Below are 20,649 nucleotides of genomic sequence, written 5' to 3'. Positions count from 1 at the left end.
TTTGGGGGCTGGAGGATACTTATTTTGTGATACGTCTGACTCCAAAGGTAACAGTCAGAAACCTAGTACTATGTGCCGCTCCAGCTAAAAATGAAATTAAATGAGAAAACTCCACGCAGGAGCCCAGTCCCTTGTGCGCTTCGGTCGCGGTGCCAGGGAGGCTGGAACTGTCTCATGCGGCAGCTACTTGCAGTAAAATGAGCAAGGGATTCAGTCCTGAGTTTGAAATCTGGCTCTGCTCCCCCTACTGGCTGTGCCGTTCCGGGAAGATGACCTAATCTATGTCCTCGTCACTTTCTAGGAAAATGAAGTTAATTATAAGTCCAGTGTTGATTAAATATGAGATGGCGTGATGCTTTGTTAAGTAAAATCTATTTCAGACACAAACACCAGCAGCTAGGATTACATTTGACGATTATATCAGTCTGAATAGACTGGGTTATGTGTTCAGAAATAACTTCGGAATCTCAGGGGTTTGCAAGAATCAGTTTCTGCTCACACAAGCGGTCCATGGTGAAGGGGCTACAGCTCCGTCCCATGTGCCCTTCACCTTGCGACCTGGACTGTTAGAGCATCTCCTATGCAGGGCATTGCTGGGCTCGTGGCAACAGAAAAGAGAAAATGGTGGAATAACACAGTGGTTCTCAAAGCTTCTCTTGAAGTGGCAGAGGTCTCTTCTGCTAGGTTTTCATTGGTCAGATCCAGTCATATGGCCAAGCCTGTCCTCAGTGAAGTGGGACTATGTAATTCTCCCACAGGGACAGACAGAACAGTGTAATCTATCACTGCTGCATGAAACAGAAAATCCCAAATACCAGAGGCAGATAGGGAAGCTGTTCCTCGCTCTTGTAAAATAAGCCCCAAAATAGGCTGTTTGGGGTTAACAACGAAGCTCCCCAGTCACTGGGGACCCACACTTTCTACATTTCTGTCCTATCATCCTTAGTTGGCGTGTTGTTTTCAAATAATAGGAGAGAAACGTGTGTTCTTTTAGGAATGAAAGGGAAGGGTGGGCCCCCATATTTAGGAGAGGGCAGGAGAATTCCTTAGCTGAGCAAGTGGGAAACAGAATGAATGGGAACTTGACTCAACCAGTTGGCCAGGGAACAGAAAAAGAGGAAACAGCAACGTAAAAAAAAAAAACCAAAAAAACCAAAAATCAACATAAAATGAAAGCGATGAAAGCACACAGATGGACCTAGATGCCAAACAGGTCCACACTGAAGAGAACGCAGAAGTGAGCTCAGCGCTCAGAAGGGACCGGCAGCCGGAGCGAGATCGCACCTTTGTTGTTAAAACTGGCAAGATTCGGGGGTCACTTCGTCTTTGTCCTTCCCGAGGTCTCTCGTGGATTCATGTGTTGTTTTGTCAGAGTCTTTCTCAAGTGTTTTTCACAGATGGGATGTGAATGATACACTGGACTTTCGCGCATCTGCACATACCTTTTGTTCTCAGCTTCCTGTGTCTTCCTAAATATCCTTATTCATTTTGGCCAAAGTGGGTGACTGCCTCTATTTCACTTGCATGCATTCTGTTGTTCTGATCGACCTTCCCAGGAGGGCCCAGGAACCCAGCCCACAGCTCCAGCTTGGGCCTGGCCTCTGAGGGGTCATGTGTGAACAGTGGTGTGGGAATCTTCCCATCTCTGAAGGAGGCCTGAGGGTGGGGGGGCTCCCCGCCCCCACCCCGCCCCCCACGCTCTGCTCTCCGGCCTCCTACCCAGTCCCAGGGAGAAAGTCCTCTTCCACTTCTCTCAAAAGCTAGAGCCTCACCTGCAGGAAATCCTGCCTCAGGAATGCAGATAGACTGGATAAGGCACAGCAGGGGGACGGCCCTGTCCAGGCGCCCCCTACACAAGGGACATTTTTGAACAGGCAAGTGTTTTGTCCCTTCAGTGTGCACGTAGAAGCAGGGCCCAGATGTCCTGTGGCTCCTACAAAGAGGTGAATCAGAGCTGTTCTTACTTCTTGAGGCAGCTTGCGGAGAATCCCCATGGCCACCCCCAGGCTGGGCAGGCCGACTCCCAGACACCAGCCCAAGCCTGCATCTCTGTGCTCAGGCCGCGCTTCCCCTTCTCTGGAAAGTATGATAAAGGTGACCCCATGGCTACCAGGACGGTGCCAGCTCAGCCCGAGGGCAGGCCTGCCTGGGGCGGCTCTTGTGTGGCCCTCAGTTCCCGTGGGGACCAGGGAAGGGGTCCAGTGTCCCCAGTAGTCGGGTTGGAGCCTGGAGACGCCCTGTTCCATCCTCACACAGCAGCCCTTGTTAAGGCGGGTCTGCACAGGCCTGGCTGGGCACACACTGGTCAAGCAGGAAGAGGAAACTTACAGTTTGATGAGTCCCCGGACAGAGGGTTGTACTTTATCTTCGGAAGAATTATGCAGGCAGCCCTGTCCTGCAGTATGGTCTTTTTAGGGCCATGCTCGCTGGAGCAGAGAAACTGAAAGTGTCTAGCAGATGTGGTACCACTCCAAGTGCATGTGGCCTGTGGGCCTTACTTGAAATTCCAGCAGTGAAAGTAAAGGTGAAATGCGCCTGGAGGCCCAGCACTGACTGAACTAAACACCATCATTAGAGACATCTAGGTTCAAATCTCAGACCGCTTCCCACTGTACAATGTCACAAGAGCACATTTCTGCTAGGACCAGTCCTTGGCTGTTCTGCCTCAATCCCACCCCAAAGTCTCTACTTTCCTAGAAATGTCAGAAGGCTCCACGTGCTTCTTGCTGACCCTTCTTTCAGATAAGGAGGTCATTGTTTCTGGGTCCCCCACTCCTCAGCCTTCTGTCAGAAAGAAGCTCAGGATTCCCTTGCTCTGGCCCTTTCCCAAGAACTGAGGCAGGAACTCCCTGGAAAGCAACTCTGCAGGGGGATCCCTACACCAGAGCCTAGGGACCTGCTGCAAATGTGGGTGGGCTGGTTGAGCGCATGGGCCGCGGATGAGTTTTCCGCGCCATGTGACAAATCATCACGAACTTAATGCCTTGAAATAACACACTGTTACCTCACAGCGCCTGTGGGTCAGGAGCCAGGCGTGGCTTACCTGGGTCTGCCCAGGGTCTCACAAGGCTGCAGTCGAGGTGTCCCTACCAAGCTGCGTTCTCGTGTGGAGACTCAACCAGGAAATAATTTGCTCCCCAACTCATGCGGGTTGTTGGCAGAATTCATTTCCTTGTAGCTGTATGAGCGAGGGCCCCAGCCAATTACTGGCTGTCGACTGAAGGTTGCCCTGAAGTCCCAGAGGCCACCCAAAGCTCCCTGCCACGTGGTCCTCTCCACAGGCTCTTCACAGCAGGGTGCTTGTTCTGTGAGGCCATCAGGAGAATCTTGCTCCGGTTGGCTAAGACGGAGTTATATATTATTGAATAAATATCATAACCTTGGGAGTGACATCCATCACCCTTGCATTTTCTATGCATTGGAAGCAAGTCACAGTTTCTGCCCAAACTCAGGGGGACGGGATAATGCAAGGACATGACTCATTGGAGGTGACCATAGGGTGGGTCCACACCGCTGCCCCCAAACCTGCCTGTGTTTGTATCTTACCTCCTCCACTAACAACTTAGGTGACCTTGAGCTAGTTACTTAGCTTCTCAGCCCAGGTCCCTCATTTGTAAAATGAGGGCAAAACCCATAGGATTCTTGGGAAGATCAAATAAAATGTTCCATCTCAAGTATTTCACAGAGTGCCTGGCACATAATAAACACTCAGATGTTAGCTATGATGACGGTGGTGGTGATTAATATTAATAGTACTGGCACTGACTCCCAGGTCTGTCTTGGATATTAAGAAGCAGAAATGTAACTCTGACTATGGCTACTTCTACCCTGGTTACAAAACCCTCTGCGAAGGCCAGATCCACATCCTTGGCTGTTCCAGAAATCTTTTTTTTTTTATTGTTTTTTATTTATTTATTTATTTTGGCTGCGTTCGGTCTTCATTGCTGCGCACAGGCTTCCTCTAGTTGCAGCAAGCGGGGGCTACATGGGCTTCTCATTGCGGTGGCTTCTCTTGTTGCGGAGCACAGACTTTAGGCGCACGGGCTTCAGTGGTTGTGACATGCGGGCTCAGTGGTTGTGGTTTGCAGGCTCTAGAGCGCAGGCTCAGCAGTTGTGGCACACGGGCTTAGTTGCTCTGCGGCACGTGGGATCTTCCCAGACCAGGGCTCGAACCCGTGTCCCCTGCATTGGCAGGTGGATTCTTAACCACTGCACCCCCAGAGATCAGTTTCAACCTCAGCTAGGAGCTGGGACATCATGGGATGCCAGGCAACAGCGCCAGCTTCCCAGCCACTGGAAGTCTGTTAAGTGATGAATATGCTTAGGAAAGGCAAGAGGTTCTTCTCATCTGTTTTGAGCCGCAGGGCAGCTGAGATTGAGGGGCAAGTGTCCTCTCTGGACCCTGTGGGACAGGCCACATTAAGCATCCCTCCCAGCTGGCTATGATTGGTGCCTCACCTATATCCTATATAGATGATCTCTCCCATATCCTATTCATCCCTGCATCTATAACTCTATTACCTGTTCACACAGAATAACGAGCCATGTTTATTATCACTAAAAATCTCATAAATTCCACAAGAAATTTAAAATATCAAGTAAAATACACACTCAACCCCAGCATCACTGTAACAACAACCTAAACACACAACCATCAAATACACAAGCCAAAGAGAATAGGTTACAATAACTCACACCAATACTAACAATAGTTACCCGCGATGAATTTTTCAAGTTTAGCAATACTGTGATCTGGACATTGGCTCACGGAAGGATGGACTCTCCTGGCCGGGTGCCTTCCTTAGTAGTGCCTCATGGGAACTCAGCTGTTCTGGTGATGCAGTCATGTGACCCCTCATTTGCACACCATTGTTCTGAAGGGTGCTTGGAAGTCTAACTCAACATTAGCCTCTCAACTCTATAATGTCCCTGTGCAAGAAACACAGGCTGGACGCTCAGTACCTCTGAATTTTTTTGTAGGGAAATTTGGGAAACTTTTGAGTTATTTGTTTCTCAGGGAGCTACAAATATTTTTCTAATTATTTTCATTTTTGGAACAGCTGCACCACCACTGGAACTTGAGGGGGTGGCTGTTTTGAAACTCACAGGCTTAGGACAAAACCCATCTTGCTTTATTTCAAAGAAAGAAATGATCTTTCAATAATATCCAGGAGAACTGGATGGGAGATAGTCATCAGTTGTTTTTGAATCTGTAGGCAGCTCTATTGTGTGAAGGGCCAAGGGTCTTCAGTCTCCTTAGCTTTCCATTTGGGGAAATTTCCCCCAGAGGATTTTCTTTAGATCCTTAAAGCTCAATGTTTATGAGGCGTGGCGTCATATACTAAATAAGCCAGGATACACAGATGAGGGCTGCAGCTTGGGTTTCTCCTTCTTTCATTCTGTTGTTTAACAAAAGTTACGGGCACTTCCCATGTTTCTGGCCATGTGCTAGCCTTTGGGGATAAAATCACAAAGCCATGGTGGAAATAAACATGGCTCCTCTTCTACCTGTTCACTCTCAGAGGATATAGACACGTCATTCCCAATATGGTGTGACGAGAGGTAAACTTGGCATCCCACAGAGCACTAGACAAGCAGAGGGAAGGGAGGGACACAAAACACAGCTTGGAAGGAGGACAAAGTGAGGCTTTCCACAGCAAGCAAGTTCGGGAGGATAATAGGCACGTAGGGGTGGAGTCCGAAGCAGTATTTCCTGGCAGAGGGAACAAAGTGGAAAGTCTCTTAAGCCTGAGAAAGCAAGACATGCGTGAACTAGAGGAAGTTCTGAGTAGCTGGAGAACAGAGATGCAGAGTGGAGAGGGAATGCTGTGGAGGGCCGCACAGGGGCCACCTCACCGTCCTTTCTTGGAAAGCTACGGCAAACTGCAGCCTCTGAAAAGCCATAAGAAAAATAAGGCCATCCGGCAATTGTGAAGAGCCTGGAGTGAGCGTTAAGGTTAAAGTGCAGTGTTAAAGCAGAAAGTTCCTTTATTTTTACATCACTGAGCTTTCAATTTTTCTTTTATATACTTGTTTTAACAGATTCAAACAATACAAAACAACATGAATTAAAAAGAGAATGTGCCCTGTCCCCTGCCAATCCTATTCTCCAACATAAATCCCTGTTAGCAATTGACTGTCTTTCCTAACAGACCTTTTTCTATGCATATACCAACATATATCTGTATATCATTGTCGATGTTATTATTATTATATAAGCATTATTTATTATTACTATTATTATTATTATTATTATTATTATATGAGCACTGTTCTAAGCCCTTTATATGCATTCTCATTTCATCCTGACATCAGCACTAAGAGGTAATTATCCCCATTTCAGAGACAAGGAAACCAACACACAGAGAGATTAGGTAACTTGCCTATGGTTATGCCAGTGGTAAAAGGCAGAAGTAGGATACAACCAGACAGTGCTAAAAAGTTTGTGCATCTAACCATTATGCTCTAGTATGTATTTCCAAACACACACACACACACACACACACATACACACACACAATGTTTGCTATTTTACCAAATTGGGATCGTAGTATCCACACTGATTATTCTCACTAAAATACATCATAATTTAAAATTGAGCAAAAGATTTGAATCGACATTTCCTAAAAGAATATCCAACAAGCACATGAAAAGATGCCCAATGTCATTGGTCATTAGAGAAATGCAAATCAAAATCACAATGAGATACCACTTCACTCCCACTAGGATGGCTATAATTTTTTTTTTTTTGCGGTACGTGGGCCTCGCACTGTTGTGGCTTCTCCCGTTGCGGAGCACAGGCTCCAGACGCGCAGGCTCAGCGGCCATGGCTCACGGGCCCAGCCGCTCCGCGGCACGTGGTATCTTCCCGGACTGGGGCACGAACCTGTGTCCCCTGCATTGGCAGGCGGACTCTCAACCACTGCGCCACCAGGGAATTCCTATAATTTTTTTTTAATGGAAAATAACAAGTGTTGGCAAGGATGAGGAGAAACTGGACCACTTGTATGTTGCTGATGGCAATGGAAAATGGTGCAGCCACTGTGGAAAATAACTTGGCAGTTCCTCAAAAAGGTTAAACATTAGACTTACCGTATGACCCAGCAATTCCACTTCCAGTGTATATCCAAAAAGAATTGCAAAGAGGTACTAAAACAAATGCAGGTACATACATGATCATAGCAGCACTATTCACGTAATTTAGATAGAATATTCAGTCGGTGTCCTCAGAAAAGGTTTGCAATGGAAAAAGTGGTACAAGATTAGCCCGAGAATAAATGCTGCTTTGGTTCACCTGACGAAGCTTAAAAACAAACCTAAAAGAATCAAACTGTGTCTAAGTAACTTAATCATATCTCAGAACAAAGGTCAAGAAAATTGATAGGAATAGAAAAATAGGTAGTGGACTTCCCTGGTGGCGCAGTGGTTAAGAATCCACCTGCCAGTGCAGGGGACACCGGTTCGATCCCTGGTCCGGGAAGATCCCACGTGCTGTGGAGCAACTAAGCCCGTGCGCCACAGCTGCTGAGCCTGTGCTCTGGAGCCTGCAAGCCATGACTATTGAGCCCACATGCCACAACTACTGAAGCCCACGTGCCTAGAGCCCGTGCTCCTCAACAAGGGAAGCTACTGCAATGAGAAGTCCGCACATGGCAACAAAGAGTAGCCCCTGCTCTCCTCAACTAGAGAAAGCCTGCACGCAGCAACAAAGACGCAATGCAGCCATAAATAAATAAATAAATAAGAAAAAGAAAAATGGGTAGTAATTTTTCATTACATTCTTGGTATTATGATTGATGTAGCATGGGGACTGGGCTTTTAAAAGTCTTTTGCTACAGAGTGTTGAATTTTTTTCTGTCAGACAGTTAAATTGTTGATGGGTCACCTTGGCCTTGTTGAAGCTTGGTTTGAGTCTTTGCTAAGGTGGGTCAGTTTTGGTTTGACCCTTAATCCTACAGCATGGTGCTTGCTCCTGGAGCATGGTTCTTATTCCTAAAACACAGTCTTCCTGGGGTCTCCACTGAATGCCCTGTGTTTCTCCACTCTGGCTGGGTCAGAACTCCAATACTGGGTTGCCCCAGTGTCCTGAAGTCTCTGAAATCTCTGTTGAACTCTCAGCCCCTCAGCAGCTATTTTCTACCAGACCTTGTGAACGATCACCCCGGGCATAGGCAGCTTAGCAGTTGTCTAGGTCCCTGAAGGGAACCCCTTTGCAGATTTCTGGGGTCTGTTTCTGCAGTTTTCTCCACTCCATACCCTGTGAGTTCCCACCCCCTTAGTAGCTCTGAACTCTGGTCAGTTTCCTCTATGAGGCCCCTGCTTTTCTACCCAGTGCAACTGCTGTTATATGCTTGGGCTCCACCTAACCCTCTGAAACTTGGAAACCACCTTCCCTGCAAGAAAGCTGGGATGAATGTGGGGTTTGCCTCTTGTGTTACCCTTCTCTCAAGGTAGCAGCTCAGCACTTGCCCAAGGCCTGAAATCACTTGTTTCATATCTTTTGTTTGCTTTTATAGTTATTCATAAGGAGAAGTTAAGGCTGATCACAGCTACTGAGTCATGGCTGGAACTAGAAAATCCATAATATATTTTTATTCATTTATTTTTATTGAGGTAAAATTCACATAAAATTAACATACACCACAGCAAGATCTTTTTTTGACTCACCTCCTAGATTAACGGAAATAAAAACAAAAATAAACAAATGGGATTTAATTAAACGTAAAAGCTTTTGCACAGCAAAGGAAACCATAAACAAGACAAAAAGACAACCTTCAGAATGGGAGAAAACTTTTGCAAATGAAACAATAGACAAAGGATTAATCTCCAAAACATACAAGCAGCTCATGGAGCTCAATATCCAAAAAACAAACAATCCAGTTAAAAAATGGGCAGAAGATCTAAATAGACATTTCACCAAGGAAGACATACAGATGGCCAAGAGGCGCATGAAAAGATGCTCAACATCACTAATTATTAGAGAAATGCAAATCAAAACTACAGTGAGGTATCAACTCACACCAGTCAGAATGGCCATCATCAAAAAATCTAGAAACAATAAATGCTGGAAAGGATGTGGTGAAAAGGGAACTCTCCCGCACTGTTGATGGGAATGTAAATTGATACAACCACTATGGAAAACAGTATAGAGGTTCCTTAAAAAATCTAAAAATAGAACTACCATATGACCCAGTGATCCCACTACTGGGCATATACCCTGAGAAAACCAAAAAGAGACATGTACCACAATGTTCACTGCAGCCCTATTTACAATAGCCGGGACAAGGAACCAACTTAAATGTCCATCAACCAATGAATGGATAAAGAAGATGTGGCCCATATATACAATGGAATATTACTCAGCCATAAAAAGAAACGAAATTGAGTTATTTGTAGTGAGGTGGATGTACATAGAGTCTGTCATACAGAGTGAAGTAAGTCAGAAAGAGAAAAACAAATACCATATTCTAACTCATACATGTGGAATCTAAAAAAAAAAACAAAGGTACTGATGAACCTAGTTGCAGGGCAGGAATAAAGGTGTAGACATAGAGAATGGACTTGAGGACACGGGGTGGGAGGGGGAAGCTGGGGCGAAGTGAGAGTAGCATCGACATATATACACTACGAAATGTAAAATAGTTGGCTGGTGGGAAGCAGCCGCATAGCACAGGGAGATCGGCTCGGTGCTTTGTGATGACCAGAGGGGTGGGTTAGGGAGGGTGGGAGGGAGGCTCAAGAGGGAGGGGATATGGGGACATGTGTATGCATATGGCTGATTCGCTTTGTTGTTCAACAGAAATTAACACAGTATTGTACAGCAATTATATTCCAATAAAGATCTACTAAAAAATTAATATTTTAAAGTGAACAATCCATTTTGACTCTAGTTTACAGCAGTAAGCTCAATGACTTACAGGAAATCAAAAAATTCTTTGAAGAACAAAACTTTCTAAGACTGAACCAAGAAGAAGTGAAAAATCTGAATCACCCCATATCTGTTAAAGAAATTGAATTCGTAGTTTAAAACCTTCCCACAAAGAAAACTCCAGGCCTATGTGGCTTAACTGGTGAATTCTATTAAAAAATTTAAAAAGAAAATTCCAATTTTATACAAATGTTTTCAGAGAACAAAGGAAGAAAAACAATTCCAAACCAGCATAACATAACCCTAATATCAAAATCTGACAAAGGGTGTTCGTTTTGGCAGCACATATACTAAAATTGTAATGATACAGAGCAGATCAGTATGGCCCCTGCACAAGGATGATACACAGATTCTTAAAGTGTTCCATATTTTTCTCTCACTTCTTCCATTGGATGGAGGAAAAACAAGCCATGGCTCCCCACTCAGCCCTCCCTTCCTCTCCCTTCAACAGTTTCTCCTTGGGAAAAATCAACATGTATGAATAAAGACACCAATTGAATGGCAAAAAATAAAAATCTGACATAAGGCATTGTAAGAAAATTTCAAGCCCAAATCACTTATGAATATAGACATTAACATCCTAAACAAAATATTAGCATATTAAATCTGCCAATTCATAAAAAACAATACATCATGACTAAATGTGGTTTATCCCAGGAATGCAAGGCTAGTTTCATATGCAAAAACCAAACAATGTAATTCACAATGTTAATAGAATAGAGGAGAACAACTGTCTGAACATCTCAATAGATTCAAGAAAAGCATATAACAAAATCAAACTGATTCATGATTTTTTTAAAAAGAGAAAGAAAACTCTCAGCAAACAAGGGATAACATGAAACTTGCTCAATCTAATAAAAAATATCTATGAAAATCTACAGCTAACATCATACCTAGTGGTGAAAGACTGAACACCTTCCCCTAAAATTCATAACAAAACAAGGATTCTTACCACAACTCTTCAACATAGATTCAGGGATCTTAACCAATGTAACAAGGCAAGAAAAAAAATAAAATATATAAAAATTGATATTGAAGAATAAAACTACTTGCAGATAACATGATTTAATGCATGGAAAATTCAAAGGAATCTATAAAACCACTACTATAACTAATGGGAGGATTTGCATAATAAAAAGACAATGTAAAAAAATCAATTGCATTTCTATATATTAGCAATGAATAATTGAAAAATAAAATTTTAAAAGAACTTCTACAAAAATACCAAAAAATGTTAAATACTTAGGGAAAATTTTAACAAAATAGGACTAAGACATGTACACCGAAAACTACATAACATTCCTGAGAGGAATTTTAAAGGTTTACAATGTCCATTGATTGGAAGACTCAATATTGTTAAGATATCAATGCTGCAAATTGATCTATAGATTGAGTGCATTGACCTATAGATTCTAATCAGAAGCTCAGCTGTTTTTTTTTTTTTTGTAGAAATCAACATGCTTATTTTAAAGTTTATATGGAAATTCAACTGACCTAGAAGAATCAAACTATTCTGAAAAACAATAAAGTTGGAAGACTTATATTACCTGCTTTTAAGACGTTCTATGTTATTGACATAAGGATCAATGGAAACAGAATAGAGAGTCTAGAAATAGGTCAATACACATATGGTTCAGTTGAATTTTGACAAAGTTTCAAAGGTAATTTAATGGGGAAAAGATAATCTTTTCAACATATAGTTCTGGAACAACTGCATATCCATATGGAAAATAATGACCATTAGTTCATACCTTACACTATACACCAAAATTAACTCAAATGGATTAGAGGTCTAAATGTGAAAGCTAAAACAATAAAGCTTCTCGAAAAAGCTTCTAAAACAGGAAATATCTTTATGACCTTGGGGTAAGCAAAAATTTCTTAAGACCCAAAAGGCACTAATCATAAAAGAAACATAAATAAATTGTACTTTATCAAAATTAAAAACTCCTGTTCTTCAGAATATATAATTAAGAAAGTGGATAGACAGCCACAGACTAAAAGAAAATACTTGCAATACATAGAGCTGGCAAAGGACTCATATTCAAAATATATAAAAACTCCTACAAATTAAAAATAAAAGACAATGCAATAAAAAAGAACAAAAGACTTAAAGTATTTCAAAAACTAAATATCTAGATATCTGAAAACTAGATATCTGAATATCCAATAATCATGTGAAAAGGTGCTCCACATCATTTATCATCAGGAATATACAAATTAAAACCACAATGAGGGGCTTCCTTGGTGGTGCAGTGGTTAAGAATCCACCTGCCAATGCAGGGGACACAGGTTTGAGCCCTGGCCTGGGAAGATCCCACATGCCGTGGAGCAAATAAGTCCGTGCGTCACAACTACTTAGCCTGTGCTTTACAGCCCATGAGCCACAACCACTGAGCCCAAGTGCCACAACCACTGAAGCCCGTGTGCCTAGAGCTTGTGCTCTGCAGCAAAAGAAGTCACTGCAAGGAGAAGCCCACGCACCACAACTAAGAGTAGCCCCCGCTCACTGCAACTAGAGAAAGCCCATATGCAGCAACAAAGATCCAAAGCAGCCAAAAATAAATAAATTTATTAAAAAAACCCACAATGAGATAGACCTTTACACCCACTTAAATGGATAAAATTTAAAACACTGAAAATACCCAGTGCTGGCAAGGTTATGGAGCAAATGGAACTCTCATTTATTTCTGGTTGGAATATGAAATGGTACTACCACCTTGGACAACTGTTTGGTGCTTTTTAATAAAGTTAAACATACATTTATCATATAATACAGAGATTCAAGTTGGTCACACAAATTTGCACATAATGGCCAAAAACTGGAAAAACCCAAATGAACATTTATGGGAATAAACAAACTGTGGTATAGAAATAAACAGCAGAATGCTACTCTGCCCAGGCTGGGTAACTTAACAAAAGACCACAGACTGGGTAACTTAAACAACAGACATTTATTTCTCACAGTTCTGGAGCCTGGGAAGTCCAAGATCAAGGTGCTGCCCAAGTAGGTTTCTGAGGCCTCTTCTTTTGGCTAGGAGGTGGCCACCATGTTGCTGTGTGTTCACATGACCTTTGCCTTGTGCCTCTTCTTATAAGGACACTAATCCTATTGGATCAAGGCCCCACCCTTATAACCTCACAACCTAATTATTTCCTTAAAGGCCCCATCTCCAAATACAGCCACACTGAGGCTTAGAGCTTCAACGTATGAATTTGGGGGGAACACAAGCACTCAATGTACAACAGGAACAACAAGGAAACTACTGTTACTTGAAACAACATAACTGAATATTTTAAAAACTGTAATTCCAAAAATATGATGTTTAAGAAGAGACAAAATGGATCTATGGTGTTATAAATCAGAATAGCGGTTGCTTCTGCGTGGATGAGGAGGGATTAATGGAAAAGTGGCATGAGGGGAATTTTTAAAGTGATGGAAATGTTTTTTCTTGGTGGGAGGGATGGTGACAAGTGAATACCTTTGCCAAAATGCATAGAGCTGTATTGCATTCCCCCAAATTAATGCATTTATTGCATATAAATTATGGCTCACTAGAGTACATTTCTCTATATCAACTCATATGGAGTTACCTCTATCTTTGTAGCAGCTATATTGTCTTCTGTATATGAATGCATCATAATTTATTAAACTATTTCTCCATTGCTATATATTTATATGGCTTACAAGTTTTTGCTATTATTGGTAATGCTGTCATGAACATACTTAAGGATAGATTCCTAGGTGGGATTGTTAGAGCATTTTCTCTGTAAAGATGAAGAATCTGAAGCCCAGAAACAAGAAGAGACTTCTCCAAGGCCTACCGCAATTACGCACTGTGAGTTATGGTGGTAGAAGTTGGAACTGAAGAGGTCTCTGTGGCTCCACAGAAATACTGTTGGGGAGCAGGAAGGCAATGCTGGGCTTCCAACCAGAATAATAGAAACCATTTAGACTAATTCCACTTCCCTCTCTGTCTAACTCCTACTCGTCCTGTGGGTAAAAAATGCCTTTGGGCTGCCTTAATTTAACATTATGCTAAGTTAATTCCTGGGATCCCGTAATACCCTAGGCTTAATAATAGCTCACTATGTGCCAAGTAATGCGGTAGCACTTTAAATGCATTACCTCCTTTAACCCTCACAACTCCATAAGACATAGCTGTTATGAATTCCATGCCCATTTTATAGATGGGAAAACTGAGGCTTAAACAGTTTAAGTAAATTGCCCAAGGCTACACAGCCAAAAATTAGTATAAACAGGTTTCAAACCCAGGTCCCTGATACAAAAGGGACTCTGTTATACTATGCTACCTCTCAGGAACGGTACTTCACAGGATGTTGTTGTGAAGGTTACATGAAATGGTTGCAGTGTTCATTCCTGGCCTCTCGACAACTTGAAGGCAGTTACTGTGTCTTTATCTCTGTCCTCCTAACATCTGGTGCATAATGGAGTTCAAAGGGCTTAGCACTGTGCCTGACACAGAGCAAGCACTCAATGAGCGCTAATTATTATCATTACTGGAATCCAATAGACATTTGTTGAGTAAGTAAACATTTGCATGAATGACTAATTATCTAGAGTATTCTTTCAGCAAATAATGAACAGAGGGACAACAGGTTGCAGGCCTCCTCTCCTGCCAAGCCTCTCATTTGGAGGCAGCTGACCCATGAAGGAATCGCCAGCCCTCTTCTGTTCACATGTCTGCTCCCCCACGGGATACGGAAGCAGGAAGGGCATCTGACTCAGCGCTGCAGCTCCAGTCCCAGCTCAGTGTACCACAGTGTTGAGCAGAGTGTTCTTTCCTTCATGCACAGCATATTTGTACATAAGGACAGAACCAGCTGGCATGGTGGCGGTGCTCTGTGTGTGTTTGTGTGCACGTGTCTCTTCCTTCCCCTCACAGTGGAGCCAACTGACAATGGGGTGGGGTTGAGGGGGTGCTTAATACAAAGCTCTGGGCAACGTCACGGCACACAAAGGACGAATACAGGCTTAAGGAGGAATAGTCATGTACTCAGGGTGCAAGAACATCAGGCCCTTGAGCCTCTGTTCTATGTTTCTATTCTGTTGCTTCATCTTCTTGATGAAGATGAAGACCCTGCATCATGGAGGTAACAGGTTTAGGCTGGGGAAGAGCCTGCTCAGCCTCCTAAGCTGATGAATGCTGCTTCCCTTGACCCTTGACCCACACGACCTTGGATGCCGGTTAGCATTCGGAGCCTCTGTCAGTTTACTAACTGACATTCCCTCAAACCTCACTCTGGGCCCTTCTCTGATGTTTGTCTGCCTGGATCCTGCTTCCCCCTGCCTAGTGCCTTGATTAGCTTCTATCTTTGGCAGGGAGGCCTCCCCTGCCCTTCCCAGTCCAGCTGCCTTGCTCGGGGAAGATCCCATCACAGACTTGAGATGTGAACCTTTCAGTTCCTTGGCCCGATTGGCTGATGCTACCCACTTCTTGGCATGGGTGGGAGCAGGGGGCAGCATGGCCCAAGAGCATGGGGACCAGAAGTGGCACCTGAAGCACTTGACAAGACCACAGTTTTCTCTTTCCTACCTGGCTCCCGCCTCACCTAGTTACTGAAGTCTTCATCTAAGGCCACCAAAATCCCTCACTCTCATTTTTGTAGTGACGTTTTCAGAGCCTCGCTCACTGAAGGCAGTTTTGATTTATGTCTTATGGTTAACCTAAAAGTCTTAAGTAAACATTTCTTGTCTGAAATGTCTGTCACTCTGTTATTATAGACACAATATAACAAGAAATACATTTTCATATAAGACTGTAAGCGAAAAGACAAATTGTTCTCGAGCTTATATATCCTTGCATGATTTGAAAACATCAAGCCAGAGATGGAAAATACAAGCCAACAGAGGAGGGATAGGGAGGAAGAATCAAAAAAGTATCCAAGCATTAGGAGTTTCTGAAAAAAGAGGATGAAAACACAGAGGAGAGGAAATTATCAAAGAAATAATACAGGAAAATTTCTCAGAGATGAAGGACACAAGACCTAAGAGCAGTGTGTGAAGCAGGCCCACACCTGAAACAGGGAACATCACTGAACTAGAGGTCAGCCAGGATAAGGAGAGCACCCTAAAATCTTCCACTGAGGGTTAGGTCCCTAGAAAGTGATAGAATGAGAATGGATCAGGGTTTTCAATAGAAAAATCTATATAGCAGGCAACAGAGCTGTGCCTTCAAAGTCTTAAGGGAACTTGATTTACAACCTACGATTCAATGCCCAGTCCAAGTATCAATCAAGTCTAAAGGCAAAATAAATACATTTCCAAACATAAAATATTTAGAAATTTTACCCACCATACACCTCTGCATAAGATGTTACTTAATGGTATGCTCTGGCAAAATAAGGAAAGAAGCTCAAGAATGTAACCCAAATCTCCGAAAGTGTGGATCGAGCCCAGGAAATGAGTGAAAAGAAGTTCCTGGATTATTACTGTCCAGACTGAAGCAGGAGCACAGAAGACCCTAGAAGGTAGATCCCTGGGGAGGGGAAAAACTCAATAGAACACCTGTTGGGATGGAAAATTAGGGAGAAATTGAGAATATGATGAAGCCAACTACTGCTAGATAAAAAAGAAAAGCTATTTGAAATTCCTGATTCAAGAAAAGTACTGCAGGGCTTCCCTGGTGGCGCAGTGGTTGAGAGTCCACCTGCCGATGCAGGGGACACGGGTTTGCGCCCCGGTCCGGGAAGATCCCACATGCCGCGGAGTGGCTGGGCCCGTGAGCCATGGCCGCTGAGCCTGCACGTCCGGAGCCCGTGCTCCGCAATGGGAGAGGCCACAACAGTGAGAGGCCCGCGTACAGCAAAAAAAAAAAAAAAAAAAGAAAAGTACTGCAAGAAAGCAAACATAAGCAGGTCTGTCACTGGCCGGGCAACGAGCCACATGTGTATGTATATAAATCTTGGTAAAGTAAACATTGTTTATTAGTTTTAGAATCAGTCTTTAAGCAAAGCATGGAAGGCTTCATTACAGTTACGAAACAACGGGAATGCTATGGATGGAGACGATGTGAAAGTACATATGACCGAAACGGGGGAGAGGAGGAAGGAGGAGAGATGAGGGGAGGCTGCAGCGTGAGCTGCCCCTTCTCAGGAGGCATCGGTGGGGATCAGCGTTGGGAGATAACCGTGGGTGAACAAGAGGAGTGTAGTGTGTTTCCTAAAATGACAAGTGGTGATATAATCCAAAATAGTGATATAATTGTGTTGGGAAAATGAGACAGAGGGAGAGGGAGGCTGGGCTTGAGTGAGCTAAACCCTCTTCCAATAGCAGGAAGTCAAGGAATATATTGTTAAAACATAAAATAGAGAAATAGCAGTGTTTGCACAGGGATATGCAGATAACATTCAGAAGAAACAGCTGAACAGGTGAGAGGTGGTTGCCCTGGGGATTGGAAGAGAAGAACAGGGGACTCTTACTTTGACTGAAAAAAAAAGTATGTTAAGGAAGCACAGTTATGTCCCATATGTTGAGCGGCCTGTGGTCCATCTCTCATTTGAGGATGTGAGTGTTGAAGGGCAGGGAAGGCCGGGGGGCAGGACAGACAGGGCAGGGCTTCCGCAGGGCGACGCTTGCTGTGGTTTCGGTCTCCAGTGGCCGATAAAGCCAGTGGGCGTGAGGGCCAGAATTCAAGTGCAGCCTGTCCCCAAACGACCCCCACCACACTTAATTTTTTTAAAAATCATATTCTTACTGTAAAAACATGACGATGACTTTCCAGGAATGTGTTTCAATCTTCTATAATCCTCCCGAGGCCTGTGTCCAATAATTACTTACATCTTTTCCGTGATCCCGTCTAGTCTTTGTCTATATTATACATCACTGGGCATAGTTCTGATTCTTGTGTCCATATAACTTTGTAAGCATCCTGCCTCTCATAAATGGTGTCGCCTGTTTCTACATAGTCTGCATAATTATCCATGTTAATGGAGGCATATTATGCAGGATAATTTTTAATTAACAACAACACTCTGGGTTAACAGTTCATCATTCTGCCAAGTATTTCTTTATTTTCTAATCTCCATTTTGTATAACACTGTTCCTTTTACTGAATACTTTCTTATCAACCTCACAACTTTGCAGTGTGTAATAGGGGCAGGTGCTAATATCCCCGCTTTACAGACAGGGAAACTGAGATCTAGAAGACCAGCTTGCCCAAAGTCGTACTGACAGCAAAGATGGGGCTGAGAGGAAACCTTCCTCTAGGTCTCTTCTCTCCAAGTTGAGAACCCCTTTCATCACACTGCCCCGATGCTGGACATCGCTCAGCTCATTCTCTTGTTGAGCCAGGGCCCTTCTCAGGAAGGAATTATTACCACCTCATTGTACAGGTGAGGAAACTGAGGCCCAGAGAGGGAGGTAACTTGCCTAAGGTCTCGTGGCAGAGCCAGGAGTCAAACCCAGGCAGGTTTACTCCAAAGCCAGATCTCTTTCCGATAATTTACTTTTTGTGTTACTGTCTTTTGGCTACTTCAAATAATGCCACTCTGAGCACTGGTGTACAAATATCTGTTTGAGTCTCTGCTTTCAATTATTTTGAAAGAAGTGGGTGAGCTTTTAAAAACAAATCAAAACTCTGTTTACACTCTCTGTTTCCGGTTTTTCTGGGTGGCAGTGGAGGGCAAGGAGAGGGAGGCAAGCACTATATCAGAGTGCATGGGTGGGTGAAAATATTGCAGATCATATATATGATAAGGGGCTTGTATCCAGAAAATATAAAGAACTCTCACAACTCAATTATAAAAAGACAACCCAACTTAAAGAAGACAAAGGATCTGAATAGACATTTGTCCAAGAAAGAAATACAAATGGCCAATAGGCACATGAGAAGATGCTCTGCAGCATCAGTCATCACGGAAATGCAAAACAAAACCACAATGAGATACCACTTCACATCCACTAGGATGGCTAAAATAAAAAAGTCAGATAATAACAAGTGTTGGTGAGGATGTGGAGAAGTTGGAACCCTCATGCACTGTTGGTGAGTGTGAAATGGTGCAGCCACTTTGGAAAATAGTTTGGCAGCTCCTCAAAGTGACTAAACATAGAATTACCACATGACCCAGCAATTCCACTCTTAGGTAAATACCCAGAAGAATTGAAAACAGGTATTCAAACAAAAACATGTATAGGATGTTTCTAGCAGCATTATTCACAGTAGCCAAAAGGTGGAAACAATCCAAATGTTCATCAGATAATGAAAGGATAAACAAGATAATAATAGTATAAATTATAAAATATAATGGAATATTATTCAACCATAAAATGGATGAAGTATAGCAGCCTTATTCATAATTGCACAAACTTGGAGGTAACCAAGATATCCTTCAGTAACTGAATGGATAAATAGAGTGTGGTACATCCATACAGTGGCCTATTATTCAACCATCAAAAGGAATGAGCTATCAAGCCATGAAAAGACATGTTACTAAGTGAAAGAATACAATCTGAAAAGGCTACATACTATGTGATTCCAGGTACGTGACACTCTGGAAAAGAAAAAACTATGGAGACAGTAAAAAGATCAGTGGTTGCCAGTGGTTGGGGAGAAGGAGGAATGAACAGGTGGAACACAGAGGATTTTTAGGGCAGTGAAACTATTCGTATGACTCTATACAAGGAGAAGGCGGATGCATTTTCCAAAATCCACAGAATTTACAACACCAAGAGTGGATCTTTACAATACCAATGTTCAACTTTAGGTTTGGGTGACAGTGAGGTGTCAATGCAGGTTCATCGACTGTAGTAAATACATCGAATGTAGTACATGAATTTACATTCGATAGTAAATGTCAAATCCGGTGGCAGATTTAACAGCGGGGAAGGTTATGGGTGCAGGGGAGGGGACCAGGAGGTATATGGAAACTGTACTTTTTCCTCAATTTTGCTGTAAGCATAAAATGACTCAAAAATAAAATCTAAAAAAATGAATGAAATATTGACACATTTTACAGCATGAATGAACGTTGAAACCATTATGCTAAGTGAAAGAAACCAGTCACAAAACACCACTATTGTATGATTCCATTTATATGGAATGTCCAGACTAGGAAAATCTATAGAGACAGAAAGGAGATTAGTGGTTGTTTAGGGCAGAGGGATACAGGGTAGGGGTTGGGGAAGGGGGAGTAATTGTTAAAGGGTATGGGGTTTCTCTGGGAGGTCATAAAAATGCCCTAAATTGTGGTGATAGCTGCACATATCCATGAATAAACTAAAATCATTGAATCATACACTTAAAAGGGGTGAATTGTATGGTATGTAAATTGTATCTCAATAAAGCTATTTTTTAAAAGATGAAGAAGGAGGGCTTTCTTGGTGGTGCAGTGGTTGAGAATCTGCCTGCCAATGCAGGGGACACGGGTTCGAGCCCTGGTCTGGGAGGATCCCACATGTCGCGGAGCGGCTAGGCCCGTGAGCCACAACTACTGAGCCTGCGCATATGGAACTTGTGCTCCACAACAAGAGAGGCCGCGACAGTGAGAGGCCCGCGCACCGCGATTAAGGGTGGACCCCGCTCGCCGGAACTAGAGAAAGCCCTCACACAGAAACGAAGACCCAACACAGCCAAAAATAAATAAATAAATAAAATTTAAAAAAAAAAGAAGAAGGAGGGCAAGAAGGAGAGTATAGGATTGCAGCCTCCCAGAAGTCCCTACTAACTGCCTTCATGGGCAGCTAAAAGGCTGCCCCCAGC

General features: G+C 43.1%; 1 protein-coding gene and 1 non-coding gene across 2 annotated transcripts in view; both read left to right on the top strand.

Moving 5' to 3' along the window:
• Positions 1 to 20,649, top strand: part of LOC137213077 (hepatitis A virus cellular receptor 1-like) — an 89,183-nt gene that overhangs the window by 48,834 nt on the left and 19,700 nt on the right. The gene's annotated exons all lie outside the window — the stretch shown is intronic.
• LOC137213699 (U6 spliceosomal RNA) lies at positions 10,195 to 10,301 on the top strand. Its single transcript, XR_010938322.1, has one exon. It is a non-coding gene; the product is annotated as a U6 spliceosomal RNA (small nuclear RNA).

The sequence above is a fragment of the Pseudorca crassidens genome, chromosome 19 (assembly GCF_039906515.1).
Source record: "Pseudorca crassidens isolate mPseCra1 chromosome 19, mPseCra1.hap1, whole genome shotgun sequence".
NCBI classification, from domain to species: Eukaryota; Metazoa; Chordata; class Mammalia; order Artiodactyla; family Delphinidae; genus Pseudorca; species Pseudorca crassidens.
This window is presented reverse-complemented; position numbering and strand designations above follow the sequence as displayed.